The sequence below is a fragment of the Amblyomma mixtum genome, chromosome 1, assembly GCF_055824585.1.
Source record: "Amblyomma mixtum isolate Tamu chromosome 1, ASM5582458v1, whole genome shotgun sequence".
In the NCBI taxonomy this organism is placed as follows: domain Eukaryota; kingdom Metazoa; phylum Arthropoda; class Arachnida; order Ixodida; family Ixodidae; genus Amblyomma; species Amblyomma mixtum.
In genome coordinates this window covers 145969321-145975865 of record NC_143012.1, presented here as the reverse complement: position 1 = coordinate 145975865, position 6545 = coordinate 145969321, and the positions used below count along the sequence as shown (strand labels likewise).

Genomic DNA, 6545 nt, shown 5'->3' with positions numbered 1-6545 from the left:
ACACCCACAAATACTTTTTGCAGCTACGTTAATTTCCATCCTAATAACTTTCTTTGTTTAAAACTCCGGTTCATACACTAGGTTCGAACTCTCGCATGTGTTCTCTTCTATAAGGCATAAGTCACCTGACAAAAAGATAATCATCAAAATGGAAGGAAATTCATCGCTTGCAGCCATTTCTGCAGCGTAACTAGCTACCAGGCGCCATCTTTCGTATGATCGGCATTACCAGGTTTCAGATAAAAAGGCCTCGGGACGCTTCTGGATGAAACCTATGACAGATCGACGCACACCATTTCAAACAGCATATGTTAGGGTACCTAAAACCGAGGGTCATTTTCGATATCTGTCTGTGTTACGGCGCTATACAGTTTTAAAGTTTGAAAAATGGGCGAAATGTGGCCCTCTCCAATAGGCAGCACCGTATAATATTCAAACGCGCTGGGAAGCTCGTGTATTAACAGCACAGAACTGAAACTTCGGCACATTCCTCAGCTAAGTCTATATTATACAAATCCCCGGGTCATTTTTTGTAGGAGCGTTTGTTCACGTTTTACGATTTTTTTGTACCCCTTCCCATTCAGTTACGCGCCGTGTCGCCGCCACTGCCGACAGATGGCGCAAGTAGTACATGTCCCGGAAAGCTGGGCATGTTATAGCGCTCGGGGAAAATGATGTATTTGTGAAGATTCGGGAATGTATCGTTCTGGAGTTGCCTCGAGTCCCGAGATTCCTCAGCGTTAAGCTTTTTATGCGGAGGGGGAAAGTGCTGTCGCTGTGATCTTAGAAAGTGGAGTCGTGTGTTGCATTGTGACGGCAACTTCGGTAAGAGAGCTTGGGTCGGGTTTGGAGCCCGCTCTGTTGGTATGTCCTCGAGCTAGTGCGTCCGCGATCTCGTTGCCCTGTAATCCCGAGTGACCAGGCACCCACGTTATCTGATGCTTTAGGGAGGAATTAGCGCTCATATAGTTGGTTACTATGCCCAACAGCTTTTTAGGTATTCTGCCTGCAAGTAGGAGCCGACAGGCTGCTTGGGAGTCTGTCATGACGTGCACACCCTGGTTACGGGCGTCGCCGTTCTGGATCGCCAGTAGGATTGCTGCCACTTCTGCTTCCATGATCGTCGTGTGTTTCAAAGAGGCGCTGACAACCTCGCTGTGGGAGGAGTTCACAGCAACTGCCGTCGCCCGCATGGCCTCGCTGTGTGTTGCTGCGTCGACGTACACCGTGTGGGGGCTGCGTGCCGCCGTCCGCTTCACGTAGTCGATTCTGGCTGCGCGTCTGCCCGAGCCGGCTTCGCTCGACATGTTTTTGGGAATCGGGGCGACGTGCACCCGCGAGCGATATGTTGTTGGGAGGTTGGTCGTGCTCTGTATTATCTGGACGTCTGCCGGGTAGCCCACCCGCTCCAGAGTCTGCCTACCGGTGTCCGTGCGAAGGAGGCGTGCACGTTGCGAGAGAACAGCCTCCTGGATCTCATCGAACGAGTTGCATAGGCCGAGGGCCTCTAGCTTGGCGTTTGAAGTGTATATAGGAAACCCAGCGCATGTTTGTATGCAGTACGTAACATGGAATTGACTGGTGAATTCTTGTCGGGTTAATTGCAGGTACGGTAGGCCATAGGAAATGCGGCTCACCACAAGTGCTTGGACGAGGCGTAGCGTGTCCTCCTCCCACATGCCTGTCCGGTTGCGTACCACCCTCCTGATCATTTTGGCGACTTGCTGTGTTGTGGAGGATAGCAGCTTGGTAGCGTGGGTGGATTTTCTATTACTCTGGATCCATGAGCCGAGGATGCGGATCTGATGGGTCTCCCGGACGGGGACGCCGTGTAGGAGGGCCTTAATGTCTCCTGGAGACTTGTAGTTACGTCCTTCTATGCGGATGATCTCTGACTTTTCCGGCGGACAGCATAGTCCGCACTGGGCGGCCGCGTTCCCGACAAAGGTGGCAGCTTCCTGCAGAGTTTCTTCTTTGGCCGCCAGAGAGCCTTTGGTAGTCCAGATTGTTATGTCGTCGGCGTAGAGTGTAAATCGGATGTTCGATACTGTTTGAAGGCTGCGGGCCACTCCAACCGTGGCGATGTTGAAAAGGAGAGGGGAGATGACCGAACCCTGAGGCGTGCCTTTCTGCGGCATGTCCTGGGGTTCCGAGCGTGTGCCTCCTATGCCGATCGTAGCTGTTCTGTTGACCTTTGAGATCAAGGGCCATCACAAGGTGCTCCCCTCCGCTGGGAACGTGCGCCATTACCTCCTCCTTGAGTAGAAGGAAGGCGTCTTGAGTAGATAGCCCGGATCGGAAGCCTATCATGGAAGTAGGGAAGAGGTTGCTGTCTTCGATATAGTTCTGCAGACGAGTTTGGATCACCCTCTCGCATAGCTTGCCCAGACACGACGTGGGCGAGATGGGGCGGAGCGCCTCAAGTGTGGGCAGCTTTACCGGCTTTGGAATGACGATGATTTCGGAGTGTTTCCACTCTTGAGGGATGAAATGCTTTTCCCAGAGCTCTTCGTTAATGCATTGAGTTAGATCCTGAATTTGGTCCTTCCTGAGGTTGCGTATTATGGCGTTGGTGATTTTGTCCGCGCGTGCCGCCGTATTACGAACGCAGGATCGCGCCGCAGCGCATACTTCTGCCGTAGTTATGGGGGCGTCCAAAGCTCGATTTGGGGTGCCCTGGTCTCTAGACACACTGTTTCCCTCTCGTGTCGGAAAGGCAGGATTAGTTAGGAGTTCCAGTCCTATCGTGTGTATCGCTTTCACTATAGACTGACCTCTTGCCGTGTTATCGCGATACCCCCGCTCTCTGTGGGGCGCGTTGAAATCTCCCACGATCACGAGCTGATTACGCTGCGCTTCGTGAGAGACAGCCAATAGTAGATCTGTGAATTCCCCTCTTCTAGGCTTGGGGGGCTTGTAGACGTTTATGACAAAGGTACTTGCTCGGCCGCGCTTGTTGGGCACAACCTCGACCGTCAAGTGTTCGGCGTCCGGTACCGGTAGGGCGTGTTCCACGACAGTTATCTCTTTTGCCACAAGGATAGCAACCGATGGCATCAGGGGCTGACTAATCGTGTAGTATCCCGCCAGCGTTGGGGCCTTATCGGCTCCCACTTTTTGTAGGCAGATAAGATCTGGACGGATTGGAGTGGTGGAAATGAACTGTTTCAGGAGACCCGCTTTGCGCTTGTAACCTCTACAATTCCACTGCCATATTTCTATGTGTTCTGCATTTTGGCTGTTTTTAGGCTGCATAGCCATTTTGGGCGTTTCGAACTGAGGTGCGACCCGCATCGCTGCTAACTGAGCTGGTGCGACTGCGTAATTGCGAAGGGCCCTGGCCGTGTTCGTCCGACGAGGCTCGTTTATGGTATTGAGTTTGAAGTGCATGAATTGTAGTTGTGTGTTGATTTCCTCGTTTGCGCGAGTGTATGGTGAATAGTTTCTATTTTCTCCGTCAGTGTTTGGAGAAATGTGGACATTGAGACTTGCAGGGAGTTCATTATCCGTTCTTCAATGTCGCGGAGCGTTTGGACGGTTACATGTTGTGTCGATTTTGCGAGGGGTGGCTCTGCGTCTTTACGTGGGTGCGGGGGTACTTGATTTTGTTGGAGGACCTGTTCTAATTTAGCCGTTAGGGCCTTAATTTTTGTGTTTTGGTCGGTTGTCTTGGCGGCCGTAAGAGCTGGGGGCGGGACTAGTGTCTTCGTCCGGGATCTGGAGTTGGAGCGGCTCCGTGAGCGGCTGCCGCTCTCGCTGCGACCCGTAGTATCCTCGTCGTCCGATGAGAACCATTTGTTGTAGTAGATCTTGGGTCCCATGTCTTTACGGGACTGGTGAGCCGTCTTCTTGTCGCCTTTGTTAGTGGCGGGTCGTGGTGTTCTGGCTGGCTTTAGACGTTTTGGGCACTCCCGGGTTCCCGTCTCGTGCTGGCCGGCGCACAGTCTGCACTTGGGTTGGTATTCGTGTGTTAGGGGTGGGTCCTGGGCCCCGCAAAGGCGGCAGACTTTGACTTTTGGTGTCGGGCAGACGTCCGGGCGGTGTCCGGGGTTGCATACATATTTGGCAGAATTGCCTGGCTGGCCTGTACGTGAAGCACGGGTATTCGCAGCCGTCGTAGTATACGGATCGGGGAGTTTGGGTCCTTCGAGTGTAAGAAGGGCTGTCGTCGAAGAGCCTAGAATTCTGGCGTATAACAGCTCAATGCGATGGTCTCTGATGCGCACCCTCGCCATGATTGTGTCGGGGATCGAGTCCGTGAATGACCCCTCGGAGTGTGGTGGCTGGGAAAGGGACGTACGCTCGTACGGGGTGGGGGCTCTCGTCCAGGCGTGAGGTGGGTGATCTGGCAAAGCTCTGCCGCTGTTTTTTCGAGCGGGGTGCTGACTACAAGGATGTTGGACCCGACATGAGGTCGGAGAATGTACTTGTCTTTTACCTTGGTCATGTCTCGGCAGGAACGAACGAGCGCTGCCGAAATGACCCGAGCCGGATAGGCCTTGAGTGCTAGTCCGCGTGTCGGTCGAATGACTACTTTAATGTCATTTTTCGGTAGTGGTTGAAGCTTGGGGCGGCGAGTTCCCGGTTGATGGATTGCGTTCGATGATTGTCCAGACGTGTTCGGCGGGTTTTTGAATTTTGAATTTGAATTTTTAAAGATGAATTTTGAGTTTGCCTGGCCTGTCTGCAGATCTTCTTTGCCCGTCGCTTGCTGAGTGCGTGCTCCAAGCCTGGGCCACCGCCAAGAGGTGAGCCCGCACTCAACACGGACGAAGAGGACAGAAGATCCTGGTTCTGCGGGGAGTCGTCGTGGAACGGGTTTGGGGAGAATGCATTCGCGGAGGTGCCGCATAGCGGCGTCGCACCGCTCATCGACGATCCAGTGGCCATTTGGTGGTCCTGTGGCCTCATGGGAAATTAGTTCGATGAAAACCGCCAACACGAAGCACGGAGACGAGGCGCGGGAGGCGAGCGCAAGGCCCTCCTGCCGTGGCGCCGTCGATCCGGCAAGCAGGTTCCGCGCCGAACCGGTCGGGTCGGTAGGGAAGCGGTCGAGGCAGCCGGCTCACAGCGGGCGATGGTGGGGAGAGATACTCGCAGCCTTCGGGGTCGGGTGGGAGCCCATCCGCGCACGTCTGCTCCGGTCGGTGGACGCGGAGCGAGTCCCGCGGCGCGTGGAGGATTCGTTGGGACGATCGCGACGAGCCGAGTTGGGGAGGGGGGGGCGGGCGCTTTTCCACAGATGGCATGACGTCACGTACAGCGAGCGCCCCTCGCGGCAGCGGCGCGCAGCTGCGGCATGGAGGATTCGCTGGGGCGATCGCGACAAGCCGAGTTGGGGCCCCGCTTTTCCACAGCTGGTGTGACGTCACAAGCTGTCTATACAGCTTTTTCCCTGGCTGTCCTCGCAACACCCAGTTGCGGAAATAAACCTTCAACCTTCAACCTTCAACATAGATCACACTAAAGGTCAGAGGTGGATTCTCCGGGACGACGGCCAAGAGCGGAAACCTCGAGCAGTATTGCTTTCGCAATAAAAAAAGGGGGGGGGAACGAAGGGTATTCAGGAATCGAGAGAGGAGTACACGGAGGCATTTCTTTTACACTCGATAGGCCCCCTCACGCGTTCTTTTCAAGTCCTGCTAAGGCGTTGCAGACGGGCAGCATGACTCCTCAAGGGAAGCTTATACCTGTTTACATTCCTCTGGCGTCGGTGTGTTCACTCTGCGACTGACCAATGGGCAGCGCCGAGACGGCGCGTGACGTCACGTGGGAGCTGTTGCCGCGGCCACGGCCGATCTCGAGGCGCGCGAGCGAGAGCGCGCGCGCGTCGAGACCAGCCGCGGTAACAGCTCCCACGTGACGTCACGTCACGCGCCGACTCGGCATGGGGTCACGTGGGAGCTGTTCCCGTGGCGTAAGCAAAACTGTTTATTCTAATCAAAACGTACGAAATATTGCCTTGCATCTAAAAACACGCTGGTCATAACATCATCAACACATTCCGTGCAGCGTTTCTGTCGCGTTTAATCTGGGTTGCCTATGCGAACATCGGGCAACCTTGCGTGTCCCTCCGACCGAATTCGCTGGGTACGCGTTGCATGTGAAAGCACTGTGCGAAAATCGCACCGACTAGGCCGACTATTCTCGTTCTAGTCGCAGCATGTGAAACGGCCCTTAGGTGGCCACGACAGCTGACGCACGGCGTAGCGCGCTTTGTGCACGGGCTGCGGTCGAGCTGGGAGATGTAGCAGCCATCCTTGAGTGGCCCGTCCAGGGCGTAGAGATTCAACTGTCCAGTCATGATTTCGCAGTATCTCGGCCTGTCCAACGAGCCCTCGGTCTGCAAGAGTGGGCCGAGGCCGTCCGCGACTTTTGGCTATTTCTACGAGTTACGCGCACTTGAGAAGTTGCTTTGCCTGCAAGCTTCTGGACACCGCATGTAGATGTATTTTGTCGCGATGTTGTCAGAATTTGTTCGGCCACAGTGCTGAGGTAAGAGCATTTTCGAAATTCTAAAATCTGATTGGATATTACTGTGGGAT

At 54.6% G+C, this 6545-nt stretch overlaps 1 pseudogene; it reads right to left on the bottom strand.

The window, feature by feature from the left end:
- Nucleotides 1-225: 225 nt before the first annotated feature.
- On the bottom strand, nucleotides 226-4890 carry LOC149367853 (uncharacterized; annotated as a pseudogene).
- Between the last annotated feature and the right edge of the window lie 1655 nt (nucleotides 4891-6545).